The sequence below is a fragment of the Lolium rigidum genome, chromosome 1, assembly GCF_022539505.1.
Source record: "Lolium rigidum isolate FL_2022 chromosome 1, APGP_CSIRO_Lrig_0.1, whole genome shotgun sequence".
Lineage (NCBI taxonomy): Eukaryota > Viridiplantae > Streptophyta > Magnoliopsida > Poales > Poaceae > Lolium > Lolium rigidum.
This window is the reverse complement of record NC_061508.1, coordinates 174,946,366-174,965,143: the sequence shown is the minus strand read 5'-3', so window position 1 is coordinate 174,965,143 and position 18,778 is coordinate 174,946,366.

The following is an 18,778-nucleotide window of genomic DNA, read 5'->3' as shown; positions in this document are numbered from 1 at the left end:
AACATTGGGCCGCTAACTAAAGCCATGAATCATGGTGGAAGTTTCGAGTTTTGGACATATATCCTCAATCTCATATGAGAACACTAATTGTTGCTACATGCTTATGCATTAAAGAGGAGTTCATTATCTGTTGTCTATGTTGTCCCGGTATGGATGTCTAAGTTGAGAATAATCAAAAGCGAGAAATCCAAAATGCGAGCTTTCTCCTTAGAACTTTGTACAGGCGGCATAGAGGTACCCCTTTGTGACACTTGGTTAAAACATGTGTATTGCGATGATCTCGGTAATCCAAGCTAATTAGGACAAGGTGCGGGCACTATTAGTATACTATGCATGAGGCTTGCAACTTGTAAGATATAATTTACATGATACATATGCTTTATTACTACCGTTGACAAAATTGTTTCATGTTTTCAAAACCAAAGCTCTAGCACAAATATAGCAATCAATGCTTCCTCTCGCGAAGGGCCTTTCTTTTACTTTTATGTTGAGTCAGTTCACCTATCTCTCTCCACCTCAAGAAGCAAACACTTGTGTGAACTGTGCATTGATTCCTACATACTTGCATATTGCACTTGTTATATTACTCTATGTTGACAATATCCATGAGATATACATGTTATAAGTTGAAAGCAACCGCTGAAACTTAATCTTCCTTTGTGTTGCTTCAATACCTTTACTTTGATTTCTTGCTTTATGAGTTAACTCTTATGCAAGACTTATTGATGCTTGTCTTGAAGTACTATTCATGAAAAGTCTTTGCTTTATGATTCAGTTGTTTACTCATGTCATTACCATTTTTTTGATCGCTGCATTCATTACATATGCTTACAATAGTATGATCAAGGTTATGATGGCATGTCACTCCAGAAATTATCTATGTTATCGTTTACCTGCTCGGGACGAGCAGGAACTAAGCTTGGGGATGCTGATACGTCTCCGACGTATCGATAATTTCTAATGTTCCATGCCACATTATTGATGATATCTACATGTTTTATACACATTATATGTCGTATTTATGCATTTTCCGGCACTAACCTATTAACGAGATGCCGAAGAGCCAGTTGCTGTTTTCTGCTGTTTTTGGTTTCAGAAATCCTACAAACGAAAAAGCCACGGTACGAGAAACCTTCCAGAGCCGCGCCATCGCGAAGCCAAGATCTGGGGGACAGGAGTCTCTTTTCCGGCACGCCGCCGGGACGGTGAAGTGCCCCCGGAAGGCTCCTCCATCGACACCACCGCCATCTCCATCAACGCTGCTGTCTCCCATGAGGAGGGAGTAGTTCTCCATCGAGGCTCGGGGCTGTACCGGTAGCTATGTGGTTAATCTCTCTCCTATGTGATTCAATACAATAATCTCATGAGCTGCCTTACATGATTGAGATTCATATGATGATGCTTGTAATCTAGATGTCATTATGCTTGTCAAGTGGGTTTTACTTATGTGATCTCCGGAGACTCCTTGTCCCACGTGTGTAAAGGTGACAGTGTGTGCACCGTGTGGGTCTCTTAGGCTATATTTCACAGAATACTTATTCACTGTTATGAATGGCATAGTGAAGTGCTTATTTATATCTCTTTATGATTGCAATGTGTTTTGTATCACAATTTATCTATGTGCTACTCTAGTGATGTTATTAAAGTAGTTTTATTCCTCCTGCACGGTGTAATGGTGACAGTGTGTGCATCCGTGTTAGTACTTGGCGTAGGCTATGATTATGATCTCTTGGAGATTATGAAGTACTATTGCTATGATAGTATTGATGTGATCTATTCCTCCTACATAGTGTGAAGGTGACAGTGTGCATGCTATGTAAGTACTTGGTTTAGTCGTGTTGATCTTTCATGCACTCTAAGGTTATTTAAATATGAACATTGAATATTGTGGAGCTTGCTAACTCCGACATTGAGGGTTCGTGTAATCCTACGCAATGGTGTTCATCATCCAACAAAAGAGTGTAGAGTATGCATTTATTTATTCTGTTATGTGATCAATGTTGAGAGTGTCCACTAGTGAAAGTACGATCCCTAGGCCTTGTTCCTAAATACTGCTATCGCTGCTTGTTTACTGTTTTACTGCGTTACTACTGCTACCATATTACCACCATCAACTACACGCCAGCAAGCACTTTTCTGGCACCGTTGCTACTGCTACTATTTATTCATACCACCTGTATTTCACTATCTCTTCGCCGAACTAGTGCACCTATTAGGTGTGTTGGGGTTGCAGGGTTGCATGAGAGGGATATCTTTGACCTCTTCCTCCCTGAGTTCGATAAACCTTGGGTGATCCACTTAAGGGAAACTTGCTGCTGTTCTACAAACCTCTGCTCTTGGAGGCCCAACACTGTCTACAAGAATAGAAGCACCCATAGACATCAGTACTCACATCGGCTTTTTCTTGCTTGGGACGCCACACTTTCTTTGGTGGACGACTCTCTTCGTCCAAAGTCTGCTGAATTTTCACGGCCAGATCGGGCCGCGCTTTCCTCAATGTGTGCAAGTATCGCGCTTCGGCTTGCTCCAAGCTACGTAGCCGCTGAACCCTACGCTTTTGGGAGTGGCTGAGTCCATCAGGGCACCATCTTGGCCGGTGGTACCTATCTTCTTCTTCTTCATCTTCTGACTCCTCAAAGTCTTCATCTTGAGATGACTCAGCTCGTTTGTTCTGTGGCGGGAGAGGCCCTAGACGCTTGAAAACTGAAACTTCCCCTGCATCCCTCTTCTACCGTCTACACTCCGGGCAGTTATCGATTGTGGGCAATCGGCTCATCCCTGAATCCCAGCAATGTTTAAAGAAGGGAAAGTCCCAGTGTCTGTCCATGTCATCCTGCACCCTTGACCTCTCCTTGGCGCGGTGTTCAGATCCATCGTCGTCTCTCTTATTACGACGACGTCTTCCATTGTCTAGGTCAGACCGATGATGTCTCTTGTCATCTCTGTCGTACTGCCGACGTCGGTCACACTGATACTCATATTTGTTAAGGAGGTGCGTGGAGAGTGGTCGTTCATATCGCACGCTCCTCACTTGTTCCTCGGTGAGGTACCGTCTATCATTATATCGGGGCCGGTCGCGTGGATCGGCCTCCTCCTTTTCCTTGCCGCGGGAGTGACTGCTTTCTTCTTTATCCTTACCATGGTGGCGTACAGGCCCTGCGATGTTAACATCGAACGAGAAATCTAGCCGACGCCTCGCGGAGTGATTGGGTTCCACCATGTTGACGCCAGGAAACGGATGTGTGTCCACTTTCACGGCAAACTGGCTAAAGATCAGTCGGCCTTGTTCTATCGCGGTTTGGATCTGCTGACGAAACCCCTTGCAGTCATTGGTGGTATGGGTGAACGAGTGATGCCATTTGCAGTACGGCCTCCCGTTCATTTCCTGTGATGTAGGGATTTTATGGCCTTCGGGTAACTTCAGTTGTTTCTCCTTAAGCAATAGATCGAAAATCTGCTCAGCTTTGCTCAAATCGAAGTCGAACCCTCTTGCAGGCCCTTGTGGTTTTACCCATTTGGAGGACACGGGATTTGCCCCCCGAGCCCATTCAGCTACAGCCACCTCCAGGTCTGGTGCAGGATCTTCAGCTTCTCCATCTCGACCAGGCCTACCGGACGCTTGAACTTGTCTTGGTACAATTCAGGGTGCCGCTGCTCATACAATGTGAGTTTCTGTACCATGTGCGACAGTGAACTGTACTCTGCTTGGAAAGCCAGATCCTTGATCGGCGTTGCGAGGCCCAATGCTGCTAGTTCGATTGCTTCTTTCTCAGATAAACGAACCGAATAACATCGGTTCCTGACAGTCCTGAAACGTTGGATGTATTCAGACACTTTTTCTCCCCGCTTCTGCCGCACCTGTGTTAGATCGGTAATGCCGGCCTCGATAGCTTCTGAGTGATATTGTACGTGAAACTGCTCCTCCAGTTGCTTCCACGTCCGGACTGAGTTTCGTGGCAACGAGGTGTACCATCCAAAGGCTGATCCCGTAAGAGATTGTGCGAAAAACCTCACACGTAACGGGTCTAACGCTGAAATCATGCCCAGCTGTGCCAAATATCGGCTTACGTGCTCTATTGAGCTAGACCCTTCTGCTCCATTGAATTTTGAGAATTCAGGGAGCCCATATTTGGGTGGCAGTGGGATCAGATCGTACTCGTCGGGGTACGGCTTGGAATAGCCGATTGTTTTCCTTTTCGGCAAGATGCCGAACTGGTCTCTCAAGATGGTGCTGATTTGTTCCATGGTATTAGCTGTAGGGACCGAGCTCTCATGACTCGTTCCGGTGGCATATTTAGCTAGCCATGCATGTTTGTCAGCGTCTGCTCTAGAAATCCCTGCTGGTGCAATCTGGTTCGTTCATGCCAAGGCATTGCAGTCTGGCACGTATGTTCACACGTATCCATGCGGGATCTCCTTAGGCGGCTCATATAGGAATTGGCAATCGCTCGGATCGCCTCCAACCTTGTAGACGACGTACGCCGGTGAACCCGGCGGCTCTGGCGCTGCAAGCGCGAATGGTAGCGGCGGTCTGATCTGGAGCGGTATTTCTCCCTGGTGAGTCCCTAGGGTAGTTCCTGACGGAGAGTACTGATGCTTCATGATTTCCTGCACCACACGAACCGCAACGCGCTCGAAAGCGTTCACCAAGCTCTCAGAATGGCGGTGTAGAGAATGAGCCACCATGTAATTAATCTCCTGGCGTAGAGCTCTGGTGCGTTCCTCTGAAGAGGTGGAGAGGTCTACCTCATCAAGAGCACCTTCAGGGGAGAACCCTTTCCATCTGATGCCATGTGAGCGGGTCTTCATGAAAGAGCCGATGAGATCGGCTTCCAAGATGGCTTTCATCTCATCGTACTTCTTCTTGTGCTCCTCCGGCAGATCTGCATACGTGACTGGTTCACCCACCACCTCATCCGCAGCTTTTGACATGGTTGCTGCAGATGTCGACGTAGTTGCTGTAGAATGTCCCACCGGGCGTGCCAGAATGTGTTGTTGTCAAAAACCCACCGGCGAGCAGCGACGGGCAACACCGTAGAGCCGGGAGGCTCCCAGGACTGCGGTGGATCCTGGTCCCTCGGGCGACGGCCCGCAATGCCTTCTGGCGCACGTCCCGGCTGATGCGAGGACGTGCCACCTGACCTATACCTGGTCAGGAAGGTGCTGGATTGCTTCGACTAGTTTCCTGCATGGCAAACACGTAAACATTAAATACGAGCCCCGATCGGCTCTTAAGTTGTTCTGTGGATCGGCTCAAAGAGCCGATTGCCCCATGGTTCACGTTAGATTTATAATGACATGGGGATCATGCTTAATCAATATCAAGCTAAACTAATCTACGATAGTCTATGGTTTTCACCGCATAACCGGAACATCCTACTCGTGATTGAGCCTAGCAGATACGTAAGATAATGGAAAACCAACCCTAACGAGGCCTAAAAACCAACATGAAGTTGATTCCCGGAACAATCCCTTTAGGGCTTAATAAACCACACCTTACGCACTGTTTGTAAGGCCTAACCATGCAGATATCAAACTAATCCTTGAAGAACAAGGAACAACTATAACGGATTAGATCTACTAAATAAAGAACAAGCAAGATGCTGCCCTTACACCTATGATAGGTGTGAGGGCAGCTAGGTATCGAGGGACAGCGTAGCTAAACAAGTACATTGTGAAAACATCGACGTCGGCCCCAAAACACCTAAGATAAGGGTGTTGCTCGCCATCAAAAAGGCTTCAGCACGAGCAACACCAATGACGAATAAACTGATACTGCCTAGATCGCAAGATGCGATCTAGGCAGCATGTTGCTTACCCGGGAGAAACCCTCGAAACAAGGGGTGGCGATGCGCCTAGATTGATTTGTTGTGAACGTGATCGTCCTCCTTTCTCAATAACCCTAGATACATATTTATAGTCCGTAGACTTTCTAACTTGGCAACAAACCCAATTGTGTACGAGCTAAACTCTATCTCTTAATTCTAACCGACACGTAACCTACTACAATTTACAGATACACGGACAATCTAGCCGAAACTTCTTGTACAAGGCCGGTTCAGGAATATTTTCCGTGCATATCCTCTAAGCCCATTTAATCACGGCCCATCTCCAGACTTGGTTAAATTCTGGTGATAACAGAATGTCAATCTGAATCTAAACATCCCAACTTAGTTTTAATTAATGTGTAATTAGTAGTTTCATAGTTCTCAAATTGTTCACTTCTTGTTATTAGGTCGACACCATGGACCCCTATGACTATGAACTTGCCATTTTGGTCCCATCCAAGAAGGCCGTTGAGACCATCGACATCAGCTCATCCTCCGAAGGTGAGGATGGTGCTCGAGATAGGGTTCACGTTAAGCAAGAGGAAGCTGATGATGCTGCAGCAATGGATTGTGCAGCTGAGCATGAGGAAATTGCTCCTCCTCCTCCTGCTGATGTCCATCTGACTCGTCGAGGTAAAAAATATATATATTAGTTATAGATGCAGGATATAGGCCGAAATGCTTAGTCTCGGTTTGGCATAATAGCTAGTCAATTGTAGCATTCAAGGAATACTTCAGTTTCTATAAATACTGTTGGTTTGATATACTTCAATTTTAGGAAAAATTTAAACTAGGCCTTATTCCCTGGTTTCCTTATATGTAGGTCCCAGGATAGAGGCAGGTGAGGAATGGGATGACTTTTGCATGTATCCCAATCTAGTGGAAATGAATCCTACACAAGTTGAAACCCTGAGATATCTTGTTGACCAAAAGCGCCCCGCAATTCCTTTTTATGTGTGCACTATAAAGAGTGCAAGTACCGTGGAAGGCAGTTCCAGAATGGTAAATAATTACTCCATCTCAAGGATGTTTTTGCATCTTTAATTATATGTTGACAATTACTTCATCTGAACGAAGTTTTGCATCTTATAATCTGCAGCACTTCAATCGGAAGTTTACCGAGCAATACATCTCGAGGAATATGCACCTTCCAGATAATGACTTTGTTGTCTCTTAAAGTGAGAGACATTGTGTGAAAGTGAGGATTTTCCAGGGCAAAGGGAGGGTTGACGGTGCAGTGATCACAACTAATTGGAGAGATGTGGTGCAGAAGAGCAATATGAAGGCAAATGATATCTTTGTGTTTTGGTTCCGCAAGCGCGCCCGGGGCGGTCTCATGTTGCATGTCAGGAAGCTCGAGAAATGAGCTAACAGGCTGAACCTCTCTAATTAAGCTAGTAGTACTATATATATGTGTGTATGAGCTCAAGTAATATGAGCGTTGAACCTCTTATCGATGTGGTACAATCTAATGGCCTGTTGGTCTATGTAATATGCTCAAGTAAATGAGCGTTGAACCTCCTCGGTAGTATCTATAATTAACGTGTCCTTTTGGTACTATGTTATTGAGCTCAAGGCTGGCACTATATATGTGTAATATAATGTGCTTTTGGTGGTCTATATATGCTGGAGTATATATAGATATATATAGTTTGCTACCCGTAATTAATTATTAGTCATATATTAGCCTGTTGCTTAGCTAATGCTCCTCTGATAGATTATGTAACAAGATCATATCCATAACTAAAAAAAAAGAAGTTGCCTTAGTTCCACTATGTAAAGGATAAAGGATGGTAAGCTGACAAGATCTCTCCAATAGCTCCACTGGTTAACTGGCACGTTGACATATCTAGAGGTGCTGGGTTCGACTCCCAGCTCTCACTCTTTTTGATTTTTTTTGGCGCCCAGGAGAAGCCCAAATATCCCTTCCGAATCCAACTCCCTCCGATAACCTAGCAGAAATTCGAATCCAGTCGCTCGGCGGCGGCGGTGCCGGTGGTCACCGGCCCCGTCCCTCTCCGACGACGAGCCCCGGCCCTCTCCGACGATGAGCCCTCTCCGCATCGGTCACCGGCACCGCCGCCGCCGAGCGACGAGCCCCGGCCCTCTCCGACGATGAGCCCTCTCCGCATCTCCCGGTCTGCACCCCTCTCATCTCTCCCCTCACGATCTGTTCTTCTTCGTCAGTTCACAATATCGAATCTCTGTGATCCAATATGTGCTGTTACTAGGACTAAAGTATCGAGTCCGAGGTGACGGCGGTGGTGGGTGTGCCGGCGCTGCGTCCGAGCAAGGGATCTGCTGTCCATCTGCCTCGCCGACGACGAGCCCCTCGCCCTCTCCAGGACGAGCCCCTCACCCTCTCCAGGACGAGCCCCGTCCCTCTCCAGGACGAGCCCCGGCCCTCTCCGACGGCGAGCCCCTCCACATCTCCCGGTCTGCACCCCTCTCATCTCTCCCCTCTCGATCTGTTCTTCTTCATCAGTTCACAAAATCGAATTGAACTGCTGTGCATTGCTTGAAATTGGAACTGCTGTGCAGTTAGGTGTGTGCTAATTGCATCATTTTGTTCTTCCGTAGATGGACATACGTTGGATTACAACAAGAATTAGAAGGCTTTCCCCTGAACACACAAAGGGAGTGGCAGAGTTTATGCAGTTTGTTCGCTTGAATGCTGCCAATGATGATCAGGTGTTGTGCCCATGTCGTAGCTGTCTCAACCGGTGCACGAAACCTCTAGATGTAGTAGAGGCTCATTTGCTTCTTTTTGGGATGGCAAGCACTTATGACCGATGGGTCTTCCATGGAGAACCATTACATCCTGTACCTGAAGCTGGACATGGAGGACAAGGAGGGGCACCTGAAGCCGGACATGGACATGGAGGTGAACCTGAGGCTGAACATGGAGGTGAACCTGAGGCTGGACATGGAGGTGATGCAGGGGCACACCATGTTGGTGGAGGTGATGCAGAGGCACACTATTTTGGTTTGCAAGAGGAAGATGGTTACGAAGATGATAGAATTCCTGATCTGCTTGCTGATTTGTACAAGTCAGAACCGCAAGGTCCTGGAAAGGACACTATATTTGCTGAGTTGATAGAGGAAGCCAAGCGCGCAGCCAGCGATGGGGGTACAATGTCAAGGTTTTCACTCACAGTCAAGTTACTTTAGGCCAAGTCGTACTACCGGATTAGCAACGTTGCATTCAACGCGATACTCTTGATTTTGGCCTTGCAATACCCTACTAGCTCAGTACCAAAGTCATACGAGGAGGCACTTAGCATAATCGGCAGGTTGGGACTTGGTTATGATAGTATCCATGTGTGCCCGAATAATTGTGTATTGTTCCGGAAGGATTATGCCAAGGAGAATAATTGCCCCAAGTGCAAAGCCTCCAGATGGAAAGATGCCGATGGTAGGAGACAGATCCCGGAGAAGGTGCTCGAGGCACTTCCCATTGATTCCAAGGCTGCAAAGAATGTTTCTTTCAAAGGAGCAATCAAAGGAAGTACGATGGCACAAACCGAAGCGGCAAGACGTGAAGAATGAACTCAGTCATCCAGCGAGACGGGGATGCATGGAAGGATTTTGACAATATTCATAAAGACTTTGCCGCCGATGCCAGGAACATAAGGCTTGGACTTGCCACGGATGGTTTTAATCCCTACGGGAATATGAGCAACTCCTACAGCATGTGGCCTGTATTCGTGGTGCCATACAACCTTCCACCGTGGGCATGTATGGATCAGTCCAATTTCATACTGACATTGCTAATCCATGGTCCATCCTCTCCAGGAAAAGATTTTGATGTCTTCATGGAGCCTTTGATGGAAGAGCTGCAGGAGCTCTGGAAAGGTGTAAAATCATATGATGCCAATAGTCCAGACAAGTTTGATCTCCGTGCTTGCAATCTTATGGTGTATTCATGATTATCCGACATCGCACACATTGTCAGGGAGGGCCACAGCTGGTTACCAGGCATGTGTGCGTTGTGACAAAGAGAATTGCTCCAAGAAATTAAGGAACAAAATCTGCTTTATTGGGCACCGCCGTTGGCTACCTCGGTACCATCCTTGGAGAAATAGCAAAGAATTCAATGGTGCTTCTGAAAGCCGTGAGAAGCCAGCGGAATTCACTCCAGAAGAGTTGAAGGAACAACTTGATAGGGTTAGAGATGTGATACCAGGCAAGCTTCAGAAGAAAAGGAAACATGAGGACGGTCAGTGTTGGAGCCGTAGGTCATGTTTGTGGGACTTGCCATACTGGGAAGATCTAAAGCTGAGGCATAATCTCGATGTAATGCATATCGAGAAAAACATCTGTGACAATCTGATTGGTACTTTCATGAACATACAAGGCAAGACAAAAGACACTATGAATTCAAGGCTTGATTTGGAAGACATGGGCATAAGACGTGACTTGCATTTGCAGCCTGTTTCAGCTGACTCTTTTGAGATGCCACAGGCGTGGTATACAAAGAGTAAACAAGAAAAAATTGCATTTTGTGAATTCATAAAAGCTGTGAGGTTTCCAGATGGGTACGCGTCTAACATATCCAAGTGTGTTGCTGCTGATAAGTGCAAGCTTCAAGGGCTGAAGACCCATGACTGTCATATATTGCTTCAAAGGATCTTACCGGCTGGCCTGCGAGGAATAATCCATGAAGACATATATGAAGTGGTTGCTGAGCTTGGAAATTTCTTCAGAGAGCTGTGCTGCAAAACACTGAAGAGAGACGTTCTGGACAGACTTGAAAAGGAAATCGTAGTTATTCTTTGCAAACTTGAGAAGATCTTCCCCCATCTTTCTTCGACATGATGGTGCATTTGGCCATCCATTTACCAAAAGAGGCAAGGCTTTGAGGCCCGAGTGCACTACGGTTGGATGTACCCGATCGAAAGAAGGTTGCTAACATTGAAGCGTTATGTCCGGAACAATGCCGGGCCGGAGGGATCGATTGCCGAAGCATATATTGTTGATGAGTGCCTGACATTTTGCTCGAGATACTTCGATGATGTTGAAACAAGATTCAACCGTCCAAGCGGAAATCCGGAGCGGGATGATTCACATATTGGTGATGTGTCCGTTTTCAAACACGGTGTGAAATTTATTGGAGCCTCTCAATATGTGTATGCAGGTGAGGACTATGACAACATGGTGTGGTATGTGCTCCGAAGTTGCCCTGAGGTTGATCCATACATCGAGTACGTTTCTCTTCATCCCCATATATAGATAGGTTATTGCAGCCCGTCCAAATAATAATTAGGATCTATTTTCTATTGCCATTCCAGCCTGTGCAAACAAGAGTTGAACCAACGAGGTGGTCAGATCAATGTTGATAGATGACTTGCCAAGAACTTTGCTAGATGGTTTCAGACTCATGTGAGATCTTTAGCTGGTTTATTTCTGAAGATTGGAAAAGTTCATGATATAAATTTTCTGTGTGTGTTACTCACCCCTGGTTGATTTTTTGCAGATTGGAAAAATGCGAAATGATGTCTGTCCTGATCTCTATGCTTTGGCGTGCAAACCAAATTTTAGAGTGAGACTATATTCAGCATGTGTTGTTGACAGTGTTCGGTACCATACTGTTGACCGCGAGAAGAACAGAAAGACACATAATAGTGGAATCGTGTCTGAGGGAGATCATGATGGCAACAACATTGACTTCTTTGGTCAGCTCAAATCCATCATCAGATTGCAATACAACTCCAGCGGTGGCGTCCATCGGTCAGTTGTCCTCTTCCGGTGTGACTGGTTTGACCTTGGTGGTAGAAAACCCGGATTCGATGATGATGGACACTTCAAAAGTGTTAACACAGAAAAGTTTTGGTACAAGAATGATCCTTTCATTCTGACATCACAAGCAACCAAGGTCTTTTATGTGCCAGATACTTTGTTGAAAGGAAAATGGCAAGTGGTGCAGAAATTTCACCATAGACATCTATGGAGTGTAAAAGATAATGAACAGGGACCCGGTGTTGCTGGACTTTCATATCAAGATGAAGATTCCAGTCAAGTTCCTGTGCAAGAAAAAGAAGGCACTGCACGGAGTAGGACGAGAAGTGACCAGGAACGTGTGCTACTTGAAAAAGTCATTGTGGACAAACTGAAGAAACTGAGCAAGGAGGTTATTCCTGAAGAAATGGAGGAGGTTGATCAGACAATGTACCAATATTGCAGTGATGCTGATGATGATGGAGGAAATAGGACTAGGAATCATCCAGTTTTCGAAGAAGATGAATAGCAGTTTGAATCTGTAGTTTGTGTAATGGATGAATAGCAGTTTGAATCTGTAGTTTGTGTAATGGATGAATAGCAGTTTGAATCTGTAGTTTGTGTAATGTCAGTTTATTTCAGATTATGTGTCAGGTTGTTTGGCCCAGAATTTATGTTGAACATGCCAGCTTGTTTTTCCCAGAATTTATGTTGAATATGTCAGCTTTTTGTTCCCAGAATTTGTGCCCAATTTTTTGGGGAATCCATGCCCATTTTTTAGGGGAATCCATGCCCAATTTTTTCAATACATGGCTGACGCCGGCGACCATATATGGGCGGCGCCGCCATGCATGGCTGACGCCGGCGACCATATATGGGCGGCGCCGCCGTGCAAAAGGAGTTGCTACATATTTTCAACAGAACTCATTTTCAACAGAACACATTTTCAAGTGAACATAATTGCACACATACATAGACATGGTTCAAATTAAGGAACTAAACATTGTGGCACGAACAGACAAATGGTTGGAATTACAACACAATAACTGTAGCATATACTCTAGCTTCTTCTCCTCCTGACCAACAGATCACTGAATTCACCCTAATTTCAGTTCCTACACATCACCCAGGTACAACAGATGACAAAAGCTACAGATAACTCCCAAACCATGAAGCCTCTCATTTTCTTTGGTTCAGGGTTGCTCTGTTTCCTTGCAGCAAGCAGAAACTTTTCTTCCTGGAGCCTCTCAATTTCTACCTGGAGCCTCTCAATTTCTTCATCTCGATCCCAAACAGCAGCACGCAGATCATGAACTAATTGTTTGTGATGTGCATCCAGCGGATCATCAATCCACTTAAACACTTTACACCCTATTCCACCAGTAATCTGACAGATGAAGAACAAAAGAGGATAAGTAAGCCACAGTAGAAAAGAAAATTCAGAAGACGGCGGGCTCCAGAAAATTCAGAATGGGCGGGGGGGCGTGCTCGAAGACTAACCGAGCGAATTTTGCAGTTCCGGTATCTTGTCCCAGGATTCGGATCACTCCAAGAAATCCATTGCGGAATCTTCTCGCCACAGTGACAGACGTCGGCGGGCTCATAATCGAACGGGAGCTGCCGATTCGGGATGGGCTTGCCCGGCTGCCGGCGGTGACGCGACGACGCTCCTGACCTAGAAGAACTGCCCGAGCAGGCTGGGAACTGCGCCGCCATGCAATCTATCGGAGGAGGAACCCTAGATGCACCTGGTCGGAGGGATTTTGGTCGAGGTGGAGCGGTTCGAACGCACCTGTTTTGAAGACAACTGATTAGTCTATCATGTCTATATACATGGACAACCATACTTGTGTCAACAACACTATTGTAGCAAAGCGGTAGGGAGTTGTAGTGCGGCAGCGCCAGGTCAAGGGTTCGAGTCCTCGCAAGCGCAATTTTTTACCAGTTATTTCCATCGGGAGCGCAATTTTTGCCAGTTATTTTTGAACTGGCAGTAGGAAAAATGCAGGACCAAATAGTCAATTATAAGAAATTTACAGATACGGAGAATCAGAGACAAAAAACTTAAAATATCGCTGAATACTGAGAAGAAAGAAACATAGAGACCCTCCTCCTTTATTGCGACATATATAGTCAAACAAGCGGCCAGGGTAGCAAAATGACATAAACACACAATGGACACACACAAATTGTAGACTAAAACAATTATATCATATGATAAAGATTATATCATATGATATCAACTGAAACTTCAATACCACCACGGCCGCCCTGGTTGAAAAGAAGGAGAACAACATTCCCAGATTCAAAGTTATACTCCTTAGCAAACTTCGACCAGCAGGAATCGAACTTCAGCCTTCCATCAGTAGTAGTGTAGTATGCACCCTTAGGGCGGTAGCCATAGTCATCAACAAAAAAACATGCCTCGCCACTTTCAGAGATATTCAAGGACCTAACAACTTCCATCGGTATACGCTGAATAATAAAAATTAAATTATATATGGAAAGGATATATATAAAGGATAACTAAGATCACATAAAGAAAAGCAGAATTATACCAGTCCATTGCCCTTCAAATCAGTATTCGTCAAGGTGTGCACAAAAACAACACCAAGACCAAGACCACGCTCACGGAGAAGTTGTTCCTTCTTCAATGTTTGAGCAGTAGTAAGCATAACACCTTTAGTATGGACAACTGCAGTTGGAATTTCTGCATACAAATTTAAAATTAATAAAAGAATCAAAAAAAAGGAGATATAACATCAGTTGTATTACAAAAATGGGAAACACATGGTAAAGGAGAAAACAGAATTACCATCGACACGATGCTTTTTAGTGCCATCAGGACCATCTGCAAAAATCCCAAACAGTTCAGGAGCATTATCAAACCCAAACATGATACAGTCGCCAACTTTCAGGTCGTAGTCACGAAGAAATTTTTGGTATCGACTTCCAAAAACACGTGTCTTCGAACTGCCTTTCTTAACATGAAATTTGTACTTCACTTCATCCGATGTAACGACAAAAAAGATATTACCAACAAGGTTGTTGAACTGCCTCCTCACAAAACAAGGCACAGTCTGAAAAAACAGTAGAACAAAAATGCAGAAAATAAGGATATAGTCTATAATTTGTCAACAAAAAAGATACAGAATAAAAAAGGATATATACCATGAACTCGTCAAATCTGCTTCCAAGATAACAACGAAATGAACTGAGAGTCTCCCGCCTCTCCTGACAATGGTTGCCCATCGAACCACAAACAACACAGTTCATCCTGCGTATATTTAGCAATTACCAAAGCTAGAAAAAATACATGTAGGTAGGGCATATTCATAGAAATCTATCCATAGATCTGAAACCATACACATATATCCATAGATCTGAACAAACAAGATTATTCAGAAGACAAAAAGGATTTTGGACAAACAGAGAAAAAGGAGATGAAGTAGTGAGATGTAAAAACATATTTTCTACCTCTTAAAACAAACAAGAATATTCATAGAGAAAAGAGTTTTTCAGCACAAAAGAGAGAGAAAGAAGATGAAGGAGACTTGTTTCACCGGAGGGCAGAAGGCAAAACCAACCAGGGGCATTATAAATACAATAAGTACTAGTAACTGCCTACAACCTATTTTAATGAGGCCGTGGGTAGGTGGTGGTTGCTATCGTGTAAGTTCAAAATTCAAACACAAAGTATCTCATGCAATAATGGAGCCCACTGCTATTATGTAATCTCTGTCAAGAAGTTCACACTGAATGGGCTAGAAAAATGAATTACCCATCCACTTTACATGGCTGACGCTGGCGACCATATTTGGGCGGCGCCGTCGTGCATGGCTGACGCCGGCGACCATATATGGGCGGCGCCGCCGTGCAAAAGGAGTTGCTACACATTGTTCTATCATGTCTATATTGTCAACAACACTATTGTAGCAAAGCGGTAAGGAGTGGTAGTGCGGCAGCGCCAGGTCGAGGGTTCGAGTCCCCGCAAGCGCAATTTTTGCCAGTTATTTCCATCGGGAGCCACTCCAACCCCGGATGGGCCGTCTGGCCAGCAATTCAACCACCGGATGGGCCGTCGTGCTAGAAATTCAACCACCGGATGGGCCGTCGTGCCAGCAATTCAACCACCGGATGGGCCGTCACCATATACATTAGGGTAGGCCAGCAGCCAGCAGCCTAGTAGAGGACAACCCAAAAGAGGAGGATATCACCAGCAGCCCATTAAAATGGTGGACGGCGCAGAGAAAAAAAATAACAAGACGCATTGGTCCCACAAGTATCAGTTGGTCCTATATGTCAGTTAGTTCAAGCCAGTTGCTTCTAGTGACACGTGTGAGGCGCGTGGGACCCGAAAAGGGACACATAGGCAAAATGGATGACATGGTAGCCAAACACATACCATTGTATTGAGCCAAATGCTAATGACGTTATTGATTTGTCGCAAACGGTAGTGGAAAAACGTCGTAGGCCACTTAATTTTGCTAATGACATTTTGACCTAAATTGCCAATGACGTTTTTGCCCAATAACGTCACGATTTTCTAGGGTTTTGCCCCCCCCCCCCGAGTGGCCAAGGACGGTCAAAGCTAGGAACATCATAAAGCTATGACATTTTGATTTCCAGTCATAAAAAAACGTCATATTATGGCAGATTTCTTGTAGTGTTAGTTTGAACGTTTTGTTTCTCTCGGGCGTGCAAGCTTGTTTCTTTGTGGTCAGATGATATGATGTTACTTTTGGGGCCTTGTACCCCGTTGTCTCTTGCACGCTCGTAGGTTGCGGAGCCACTGCGAAGTGGTCATCCCGCTGGGCACTGATCACCTAGTACGCTGACGCAATAGCTGAGTCCGCTTCGGAGCACGGCTGGACTCTGATACGGGTTTAACATAGTTAGGTGGCTTCCTGGACATTGTTGTGGTGAAGGAGAGTGCGAGTCGTGATATCCACCTGTCGTAAGTGGGTTGAGCGTGCGTGTGGGCACATTTGGGCACCCCTACAGGGTTACAATCTTATCGATAAGCCGCGTCCGCGGTTATGGACGACTTGGAGCTGTATGACTCGACCATAGACAACTTACACATGTTATTTCAATCATAATAACTTGTGTAGTAAGTTAGCACAACTCTAATAATAAATGGTTAAAACTTGACAACAGTGTGAGTGCCTTTGCCCGTACTTCTTTGCGAAGGGGGAACACATCGGCTGTGTTATGTTTGCAGAGTATAGAACTGTTAGTTGTGCGCTCTCTCACCTTCTCTGTTTAGACGAATGTTATAGAGTGTCTCTATAGGTTTTTAGTGCTTGCGCGTGATACGTTCATTTTGCATCACTATTTTATATCATAATTTACTGTTATTCATTGATATATTTCATATTTAGAGATGATACTTATGTTATTTCACCTATTTTGCATGTTTCATGATTATTGGAGAATTACTCACCGGAGTCAGGATTCTGCTGAAAAAGCGCCGTCAGGATACAATATTTCTGAAGATCAACAATTGACGGAAAATATACCGAAGCTCTTATTTTTCCAGAAGACGGAGCCAGCCAAAAGGGGAGGCCGAGGAGGGTGATACGTCTCCAACGTATCTATAATTTCTGATGTTCCATGCAAGTTTTATGACAATACCTACACGTTTTGCTCACACTTTATAATGATTTTATGCATTTTCCGGAACTAACCCATTAACAAGATGCTGAAGTGCCAGTTCTTGTTTTCTGCTGTTTTTGGTTCCAGAAATCTTACACAGGAAATATTCTCGGAATTGGACGAAACAAAAGGCCACGTTCCTATTTTTCCAGGGGCTTCACGGAGTCCGAAGGAGAGACGAAGGAGGGCCACGAGGAGCCCACACCATAGGGGGGGCGCGGGCCCCTCCCTAGCCGCGCCACCTGGTGGGGAGCCCACCTCGGGACTCCACCGACATCGCCCCTTCGCCTATATATGCTCCCAGATGTGAAAACCCTAAAGGAAGAAGCAACGATACGAGAAAATTTCCAGAGCCGCCGCCATCGCGAAGACAAGTTTCGGGGGACAGAAGTCTCTGTTCCGGCACGCCGCCGGGACGGGGAAGTGCCCCCGGAAGCCATCTCCATCGACACCGCCGCCATCTTCATCACCGCTACTGTCTCCCATGATGAGGAGGCAGTATTTCTCCCCCGAGGCTGAGGGCTCTACCGGTAGCTATGTGGTTCATCTCTCTCTCCCATGGTGTGATCTATATGAATATGTAGATGTTACTCTTGTCTATTATGCACTCTAGAGGTTACTTTAATATGAACTCCGGATGTTGTGGAGCTTGTTTACTCCGGCTTGAGGTGTGCTCTTGTAGCCCTACACAATGAATGGTGTTTGTTATCCAACAAGAGAGTGTTTGAGAGTAGTATTTATTTGTTTATCTATGTGATCATAGGCTTAGCAATCTAGATGTCATATGCTATTCAAGTGTTTTATTATGTGAACTTTGGATTCTGTGACCTCGGTGTAATGGTGACAGGTGTGCGCCGTGTGTAACTCCCTTATGAATTGTGGTGTGTTAGTACCTCCTATGAATGCTCACGGTGACGGTGTGGGGTGTTTATTAGTATTTGGGAATACGCCTTTGAGGTGTGCTTTTGCACACTTGCCCAATGAATTTGAGTTCTTTATTCAAGAGGAGAGTAGTATGATGAAGTGCTTATTTATATTTAATTATGATTGCAATGTTGAGAGTGTCCACTAGTGAAAGTAGGATCCCTAGGCCTTGTTTCTAAGCATTGAAACACCGTTTCCAACAAGTTCTGCTACATGTTCTCTTGCTGCCATTTTTATTTCAGATTGCAATTACTACTTACAATCATCCATATTACTTGTATTTCACTATCTCTTCGCCGAACTAGTGCACCTATACATCTGACAAGTGTATTAGGTGTGTTGGGGACACAAGAGACTTCTTGTATCGTAATCGCAGGGTTGCTTGAGAGGAATATCTTTGACCTCTACCTCCCTGAGTTCGATAAACCTTGGGTGAATCACTTAAGGGAAACTTGATGCTGTTCTGCAAACCTCTGCTCTTGGAGGCCCAACACTGTCTACAGGAATAGAAGCGTGCGTAGACATCAAGCTATTTTCTGGCGCCGTTGCCGGGGAGGTAAGGTAAAAGGTATTCACATCCTCCGACTACTAAGCTATTTCCTAGCACTGTTGCCGGTGTGTGAGTGCTCGAAGGTATCTCCTTTAGATTC